The 10,044-nt window shown below is 36.9% G+C and overlaps 1 pseudogene; it reads right to left on the reverse strand.

Moving 5' to 3' along the window:
* The window catches only part of LOC102865248, a 96,496-nt pseudogene extending 86,768 nt beyond the window's left edge, over nucleotides 1-9,728 (reverse strand).
* Between the last annotated feature and the right edge of the window lie 316 nt (nucleotides 9,729-10,044).

Genomic DNA, 10,044 nt, shown 5'->3' on the forward strand with positions numbered 1-10,044 from the left:
TCGGGAAACAAAGGCACATGGGTTATCAGTTGAGCTTATTTGTTCTGCCTTTCTGCTAGCTATTCTTGAAATACTGTTGCCCTGGATACCTGGGTGTGGGGCTTAAAAATTAACTTAGCTGAGAACTATAGAAACTTAAGTTTAATTCAGCTGAGAACTATAGTGACTATTTTAATTTCAATCTTTTCAATGTCTACTTATTGTTCAGCTCTCAGATGTATATCAAGTAACTGGAAATTCCATGGCCTGAAATAAGCACACTTTAGTCCTCAAACTGATATCATTTCTCCTCCATAATTTGGAGAAGTCCCTAATTGCAGACTTTACCAGTGCAATATATATATTTCCTGATTTTCTGGCTGCTGGTACCAAGGGTACTAATTGTGATCCCAACAAGATGTTGTTGACAGCTTTAATCTTTTCTCCATCCATCATGATCCTGCCTATTGGTCAAATGGTAAGAATCTTTGTTTTCTTGACATTGAGATACAATCCATACTGAAGGTGTCATTCCTTGATCCTCTCAAACAAGTACTACAAGTCCTCCTCATTTTCAGCAAACACAGTTGTGTCATCTGCTTCTCTAGATTGTAACCCCTAGCTATCTTTAAGCTTAAACAGAATTTTTACCTGTGTTGTTGTGTGTCGTCCAGTCGCCTGAAGCTCATAGATACCCTATGTACAATAGCCCTCAACCCAGCTCTATTCTGTACCAACCTCACTGTCTCTGACACACCCAGTCACTGAATCAATCCACCTCATAGAGGGTCTTTCTCTCCTGTGCTGTCTTTCCACCCTCCCAAGCATGACGTCCCTCTCCAAGAACTGGTCCCATCTTGCAACATGTTCAAAGTATGTCAGATGAAGCTTCAGAATCCTTGCCTCCAACGAACAGCCAGATTTAACCCTCTCTAGGATGAATCTGTTCATTTTCTTAGCAGTCCATGGTATATTCAACACTCTTCTCCAACACACCTTTTACCTGTAGCATAAGGTTTCTTCTTATATAATATATGATGATGGTATGTGCCCCTGAGTTGGAAACAATTCATAGCTGACCCTCTAGCAAGTTTTGAGAGATAGTAAGTCACACAGACAGAGATTTTATATCTTTCTCCCATGGAGTAGATGATGGATTGGAACGATTTTTCTTCAGGTTTTCAAGCACAACTCTTCATTCTTCACCAATCCATTAGAGCTAAAGACAGTTCTATAAGGTGAGTAGTAACACGAGGGAAGTATGCACGCTGTAGAACAAAATCAGCCACTTTACATCAAGGGGACAGCACATCCTCAAGGACAGAGCTCAGAAATCAGGAAGCTCAGAAAATAGGAGGGAAAGGGAATGGGAAAAGGCAACATCACGAAAGTGAGATGAGTAATATTATTAGTGGGGATGGCAATAAAAAATGCAAAACAAAATATGTACAATCTGTTGAAAGAAAAATTATTTTGCTCTGTAAACCTTCACTCAAACAATAAAAAGGGGGATAAAGAAAAATGGGGGGGAAGACAAAGGGTTAAGGCTTCTTGAGGATCTGAAAACATTTTTCACTTTTATGAAATTGTTTATAATAGTTTATAGCCTTGAAACTTTACATCAGATTTCTGTATTCTTTTGCTCTCATGGGAAGTGGACAGTGAGAATGGCTGAAGTCATAACAAAATGAGAAACTAGTTTGTTGGTGCATTCTCTGTGCTGTTTGGATTGTCACACTAGATCGAAAACCTCCTGTGTGCTTACACCAAGCCTCAGATAAGTGCTCATGGCTCTCTAATCAGCAATCAGGAAGGACTCTGCTTTCCAATTGCCTTCTCTAAGCACCTCCTGGCATTTGATCTTGCTCCAGCACAATCAGTCCTTGCCAGGTGAGCTGAGCCTTTAGTGAGCCCTGAAAACATTAGTTGGCCCATAATGGGAGTCTTTCTAATATCCCCTGCAGGAAACCGCCTAAGGAGAGTAGGTAGAGTGAAACACTTGTCTCACCTCCAGCTTATATAGAGAGGTTTGTGCTGTATCAGAGCCAGTGAATGAAAGGGCATTTCCAGAAAGACATTTTCCAAGCCTTTAAATGGCTTTGCCATAACAACACAATCAGCCTTATAATGTCTGAATAAGAAAAACCACTGTCATTTGCAGGGGCAAAAAATTGAATAAAGCATATACCTTCACTGTGTTAAAGTCCATTTCTTTCAAAATTATAAATTTGGCCGTTTGCAAACAGTTTCTCTGATTCGATTGCATCTCTGACTCTCAGGAGTGGTGATTGTTGTAATAAAGAACTCCACTAAAGAGAACCTGAACTACCCTTACTTGGGATTAATACTGAGTAAAATTAAAACTGAGTTTATTTTGCAAGGCTTGAACTGATACCTGAGAGAAAATATATTTCTGTACAGTGTGTGTCATAGATAGTGAGATTATTTTTATTTTCATTTTCTATGCTAATGTTATTTTTAAAATAAACATTTACAATGTTGGAATCTTGTATAAAGATTCTATGTGCTTATACATTTGAAATCAATAGAAATGAATAACCAACAAACAAATCCAGAGAGGAAAAAAAGGAAGGCCTTAGGAAAAAAAATATTAGAATTTTCCCACATTAATCAGTCCTCAGAGACTTCTCCCCACAAAAGATTAGAAGGCTTTTCAAATAGATCTCAAGACACCCCAAATCCTTATGAGAAAATGTTGTATAATCATGGATTACTGCTCCCTTCTCATTTCTTGTGATTGAGGATAAGTCACTTAATCTCTTTTCTGTGCTCTTGTGTTATTCCCTTGATCATGGTGTAGAATTTATTGACATGGATATTTAGCAATTGCAAAAGAGAATTAATGATTTTGTCCTACTCTTTGGCACCCTTGATTTGACGGGAAATCTTAAATTTTTATTAAACTGCAGAGTATTTGTCTTGCCTGTAACCTCCTCCAACCCTCTTGATTCTGCATCTCCTGACTTGAAAACCCCAGCTTGGTAACACCCTGATGAAAACACACCTACTGCTGTTGAGAAGATGCTGGCTTATAAAGACTACACCACAGAGCAGAACTGCTTCATAGGGTTTCCAAGACTTCAGACCTTTGGGGCAGTGAATGCTACATCCTTCTCCTTTGTCTTAGAGTAGTTGGAGGTTGAAGCTGGTGCACTTTCAATCAGCAAATGGATATTTAACCACTTTGCCATCGAGTTTCTTTCCAGTAAAATAACAGGTATTTGTTTCCTTGGTAACATGAATATTTTTTCAAGCTATCAAGAAATGAAACAAATGAAATCTGAAATATTGACTTCAGAATTCTAAATAAAGAAAAAAAGGTGAATGAATGAACATGTTTCAAAAGCTACCTTTGTATTTCTTATATTTCTATTAATAATAAAAGTCTGCAATAGCACTTTGAAATAATTAAAGGAAAACATGTTTAAATGTATTTGGTCACAATTATATAACAATTATTTATCGAATATTTGCCCTCCACCACTGTTAGTTCTGAGGCTAATGTACTATTTCTTGTCTCTTTATAGTTTAATGAGTCCTGAGGTAATAAAAATAAAATAAATGAATAATGACATTAATCTGATGAACTATGGAATTCTATATAAAGTAATAAGGATCAATGATATCAGTGTAGAGATTAAGGTATGACTGATCCAATCTATGCTATTTTTAATTACTTTCTATACATCTGAAAATTGAACAATGAATAAGGGTGACTGAAGAAAGATCAATGCTTTACAACTGTGATGTTCAAGAAGAATACTGAATAGTTTATGGACTGCCAAAGGAACAAATAAGTCGATCTTGAAGGAAATGCAGCCACGGTGGTCTCTAATGGTGGTCTCTAAAATAATGAAACTATGTCTTATATACTTTGGACATGTTTTCAGGAAGAGCTGGTCTTTGGAAAAAAAAATAACATATGGGGACAGGTTGGAGCATCAGTGAAAGAGAGGAAGACATTAAACAAGATGAATTGACAAAAGGAACTTAACAATGGCCTTGTACATGCCATAGATCATGAGGATGGTACTGAAGATGATGAGGTTTTTGAGCACAAACAAGGAGCAGTTGAATCTTCCTCCAGGAGTAGTCAAGGAAAGTTATAGAAAAGATGTGGCTTTGTGTAAAGATCTTTAAAAATATACCAGGGACATTTTTTTAACATTTATTTAGTTCTCTTATTGTTTCTCACATTAATGTTTTATAATTTTCTTTATAAAGTTATTTTGTGTCTCTTTAGGTTCACTCTCAAGTATCTCAATTTATGGTTGACTATTGTAAATGGTATTATTTTATTTATTTCCTTTTCTGAGTCTCCTTTGTTACTGTAGAGAAATCCCGCTGTTTTTTGTATATTGATCTTGTATCCTATGACTCTACTAAATTATTTTACTAGGTCTAAGAGTTTTATTTGTTTTATTGTTGAGTCTTTGGGGTTTTCTATGTACATTATCATAGCATCTACATATCAGTTTTACCACCTCTTTGACAATTTGGATGCCTGTTATTTCCTTCTCTTGTCATATTGTGTACAAAAGTCCAAAGGATGGGTAAGGTAGGGGACTGAGAGAGGAAAGAGAGGAAAACCTCAAAGTTGTGTAGTTTGTGGGCAGATGGAGGGGGTGAAGGAGTTGAGGGAGATCCTGTGGGGGCCTGAAAAGGCAGGGCAAGAATGGGCACAAATCAATGGTGATTAATTTTATAGAGTACAATGTATGGGAATGGTTGTGTAAAAATGCTCTGTTTTGGGGGGGTGTAGTGCATGAAGCACCATGTATGTGAATGAAACATGATTCATATAAAATTTGTGTACAAACTAATATAAAATAAAAATAACTTTTATTAAAAAAGAAACCAGGAGAGTAATGATGAGTTGAGCAGCCCTCACAAAGGAATTACTTTCATTTCTTTCCCAATCCTTTTATTTGCAAAAAAGTGAACAACAACAAAAATAAATAAGATCAATAATACAATGAGAAACAGTGGGGATTCCTGAGAGTCTATCTCCATTGAGGTGTAAGATCACTGTCCTCCATATACTGAAGGTTCCATATTTCTGAGTCAACTGCCTGTAGAATTGCAACTCTAGTTAGCTTCTTTAGAGTCTTACAATTTGAACATTATCAGTGTTCATAAAGTTTTTTAAAAATTTAATACTGGTTTATTTACAAAGTTTGAATACATTTTTTTCCCACACTATATCTTTCCCATTTCCTTCAACCCCACCCCCACTCATAAAATTGTATGACCCTCTGATTAACCTCCCCCTCCCTGCCCATCCTCATCCCTATGTTTCCACACCCCTGCCCCCGTGGATCCTCATACTTATTCTACAGTAATGATCTTATACTGTATTTGTCCTTATGGAACTGAGTGAGTTCACTCAGCATAATACTCTCCAGTCCAGTTAGGAAGTAATTTACAAAATCATTGTTCCTGTGTGCTGCATAGTATTCCGTTGTGTGAATATAATTTCTCAATCTATTTGATTGTGGTTGGATATCTGAGCTGTTTCCATATTCTTGTGATGGTGAAGAATTCTCCTATGAACATTGGAGTACAAGTCTCTGTGCTTTAGTTCTCCTTTTCTCAGGGTATATTCCAAGATGTGAAAAAGCTGGGTCATATGGAATTTCTATTTTCAGCTTTTTGAGGAAGCACCAAACTACCTTCCAGAATGGTTGTATGATTTTACAATCAAATCAATAACACATAGGAGTTCCTATCTCTCCACATCCTCCCCAACATTTGTTACTTGTCCTGTTAAACTTTGCCACTGCTATTGGAGTGAGGTGGTATCTCATTGTGGTTTTGATTTATACCTTTCTTATTGCCAGTGATCTTGAGCATTTCTTCATGTGTCTGTTTGCCATCTGAATAACTTCCTCTGTGAAAATTCTTTCCATGTCTTTTGCCCATATTGCAGTCTATGATGTAAAGAGACTGCCAAATGCAGCCAGAAATGCATAATCTGAAGAGGATAAAATTTATTAATGAGACCTTCTAAAGATTAAATCCCTTTGTGCATCAAGAACTTTTTCCAATAGGTTGAAAAGAAAGCCTACTGACTGGGAACAAACATTTGGCAATATCTCAGACAGGAGTCTCATAATCAGAATACTCCTGGACCGCCACAATAAACCATTATTATTTTTAAATTTACCAATAGCCATTATATATACAGGGTATATTACATTACAGTTTTTATATGACTTAAAATATATAATTTGTAACAAATAAGCAGATATCATTAAAATATAAAGTCAACTGGAAGACTTTATTATAAGTGAAAATACAGGACATAATGTTTCATTTTTACATACAGTAACTATATAAAAGTAAGCATGAAAAACAGAAAAGGAAAATATTGGAATTATAGCACTTGCTGCTGGGAGATAGAACTATGTGAGATTTTGTTCTTTATACTTTTCTGAACTTTGTAATTTTTCCACTAACAACACTAATTTCTTTTGGGGTAATAAAAGTCATATTTGAAAAATAAAGCCTTTTCAATTCAACACATCATCTAATTATTTTTGTCTTGAAACCGAGAGTGATTTTATGTCTCCGTTAGATGGTTGCTGTGGCAGAATTTAAGGTTATCGTCAGGCAGAATTGCTTGAGATCATTTTGCTTTCTGCCATTTGCAGACAAGACTATCCTCAGTAATTCTTCGGCTAGTTTTAATTACTTTTTTCCCCCCTTCTCCCTCCTTCCTCCTATGCACCTAAATCTTATTTTCTGGTTAAGGTATATAGCTTCCTGAAAGTCAGATGTCACATGTGGCTGTAATAAGTCGGCCCTGGGGTGACCTGAAAGTTGACTTTTAAAAGCTAACCACATACAAGAGGTGATTATCCAGCAGGCCTACTGTCATGCTTCAGAGCACTGGTTCTGCTGGCTTCTCTTCATCAATTACACCTTTTAACCTCATTGTCCATCAACTTCCAGGGTGGTCTCTTACTTTCTACCCTTTACTCTTACACAACTCAGGGTTAGAATGCTCTTAATCTACAGTTATGTCAGCAAGGTTGTCTTGATGTGGAGGAAGGGCACCTCTCTTTCCTCTTTTGATGTCTGAAGAATTCTTTTTTTAAATTGAGATTTTAATGGAAGTTTATAGAGAACTTGGATTTCCATTCATTCACTGTGGCAAATTTTCCTCCCTGCCCTCCTCAGTTTGCTTTTCTCTTTGAAAATAAATAAACAAATAAATTAAAACCCTTTCATTGTTGTACAATCTTCCCCTCCTCAGTCTACTTTACCATGCAGCTCTTATTCTGTTATTCTGCACTATTGTCATGCAAATAATAACCAATCTGTATAAGTAGCCAGTTAATGGTTCACTAAAGTAGCAAGAATAAGGAAGTGAAGTTCTCAGAGTCCTGCAGTGGTGTGCACCTTGATGCCACTTGCCACATTAGAGTCACATTATGCTTATCAGTTTCCATAGAGACACACTGTCTCCTGGATAGAATATTCTCTCTCTTTAATGATCAAAATACCATCTGGCCAGTGTGGAGCCCTCCCTAGGAGCAGATCTCTGTGGCATTTTATATGACATGGATGAAATTCTTGGCTCTAATGTAGATCTTTAGTGTGGATTGGCATAGACTTTATTGTTTCATTTGCTGGTAACAGAACTATGTTTAAAGGCAGGAAATTGAGAAGGGGAAGAACACTGGTAGTCAAACTTCATATAGTGTCTGTGAAAATCTTGATTCATAATTTTGCTGCCAGGAAAAGGGGGCAGAGGTAATGTGTGTCACTAAAGATGCTATTTTCTCAGTCACATGATGCATCCTTAATCACATCTGACCTCACAATATGTGCACTTGGGTGTGAGATTAAAAGGAACCCAGAGTGAAGGCTGCACACACGGATTTTATAACTTAAGTTGCTTGTAGGACTATTGTTATAATTATGTGTAATTGAGTCAGAGCGGACTCATAGCTACCCCTTTAGTGGGTTTTCAGAGGCAGTTAATCCTACCAGAGGAGTTTTTGCCCATTCTCCTTTGAAACAGCTGAAGGATTCAAACTGCGTGCCTTCAAGATGACAGTGCAGCTTCTTTCTGCTGGGCCACCAGGACTCCTTTGGTAAATAGAAAGCTGTCAGCAGATGCATATTTTCCTTTAATTTGAACATCAAATTCTGTGCTAATAAAGCAACAACAAGAAGTGGAAAATGAGTTGTGCTGCCAGTCCAAAGGCAGGCAGGCTAATCCACCAGATTCTTTGCAGCAGAAAGATTGACAATCTCCTCAAGTGTGATTGAAAGTCTCTGTAAACTCACTAAAAAGTTGGCTGTGCAGCAGCTCTGACTGGACAGGAAGGAGTGGAGTTGTGGAGTTGATCATATAAATATAAAAGCAAAGGAACAGAGCAAAAATTCAAATTAATGCTGTGAATTTGATTCTGGTAATAACACTATGGTATAACGTGGAACTACACCACAGAGTTTCAAAGGCTGTCAATCTTTGTGGAAACAGGCTGCTTTATATATTTCTCTTGGAATGATTAATAGATTTGAACCTATGACTTTCAGTTAGCAGATAAGTGCTTCATTATTGCAACACCAGGTTTGTTAATCTGTGCTAATCATTGCATCATACACAGACACTGGGAATTACATTTTTAAAGAATTAAATGTTTAAGTAAATCTTCCTTTACACACATTTAAAGTCACAAGAATATCCCTAAATTTAGAAGTATGCACAGTTGAATATTAACTATATTTTTGCATTATTTTTACTTATTTATTTATTTTGAAAACCAATGGTAACAGTTGATTATAAGTTAGAGACTTCCATGTGTGAACTCTGTGTTAAAACAAGTCCTGGGAAGAAAGAATGGAAAGCTTTATTCTGGGGACTGACAGAGTGTAATTGCTGAATGATGCATGAGCTGTTAAACATTTTTCATTCTAATGGAGCTGGGAATTTCCAGAACTGTAGCCTCATCGTTTCCCTCAATTATGGTGGTTTCTGACTGTGTCTTTCCCAATCACTCTAGAGTGTTTTCTTGGTTTCTGTGGGTAGGTTTGAGATTATGAAAATATTTCTTAACTGTTTCTTAGCCTTTTAACTGATTAGTTATCTTGTTTTGAGATGGTAGATCCTTACAACCCATTAAATTTTTTACTACTGTGTTGGTCCAGTGTAGATAACATTCAAGTAGTAGAATTTTATGCCATTTTAAAAAAAATTGGCTCTATACATTACTGACATAGTTAAACAATAGGGATGATTTTAAAAGATGTCCTCTATCTAATAAAAGAAAGCACTAAAACATGAGTCTGCTTATGAGCCTCATGACATTGGCTGACAGTCTCGACTGTCTGCTTCCTCCTTCTTATCATCCTTTAAGATCCTTATACTTTTGGTGTTCTCCAGGGAATTGCCACCAGGCAATTATTGAAGGCTATTATTTAGCCTTAGGAAGTTAACTAGAACCCTAAGCCCCACCATAGTCTTGCTAATGGACTGCTTCTGAGGCATAAATTATAAGATTGGTTGCCCATGCTCTTTTCCAAGGCTCCCTTATGCCTCTAATCTCTATATATCACATTCACATCTGAAAGGCATTAAGTCTCTCCTCCTGTCCTTCACCACCTGGAATCTGTTCTCTTTGTTGCTGTAGGTAGCCACGACCTCTGTACCAAGACTCTCTTTTGCAATAAAACTCATTGATGGTGCTCCTGAACTTCTGTTTGTCCTTTAACATATTTTCTTCATCCTCAATTTATCACAAACCATACCCTTTATACCCTCATTTAAAAGGAAACTTCTCTTCAGAGAACACTGGTTCTAGTGCAGTACTCTTTGGTAGAGGCAGCCTGCCATTTCATAACCCCAAATATAAGGACTTTAACATGATATTACTATCCACCTTGATATTTCTTGTCACTTCCAATTTACCAGCCACTGGGCTTTTCAATCTCTATGCCTGAGATACGGTAAATCTTCCCTCCCCCTCTTAACCATCCCAAGCTTGTTCCTACCTTAACGCCTTGCATATACTGTTCCTTCTCCCTTACTGG

The sequence above is a fragment of the Elephantulus edwardii genome, unplaced genomic scaffold, assembly GCF_000299155.1.
Source record: "Elephantulus edwardii isolate Elephantulus edwardi_28Jun2011 unplaced genomic scaffold, EleEdw1.0 scaffold00046, whole genome shotgun sequence".
In the NCBI taxonomy this organism is placed as follows: Eukaryota; Metazoa; Chordata; class Mammalia; order Macroscelidea; family Macroscelididae; genus Elephantulus; species Elephantulus edwardii.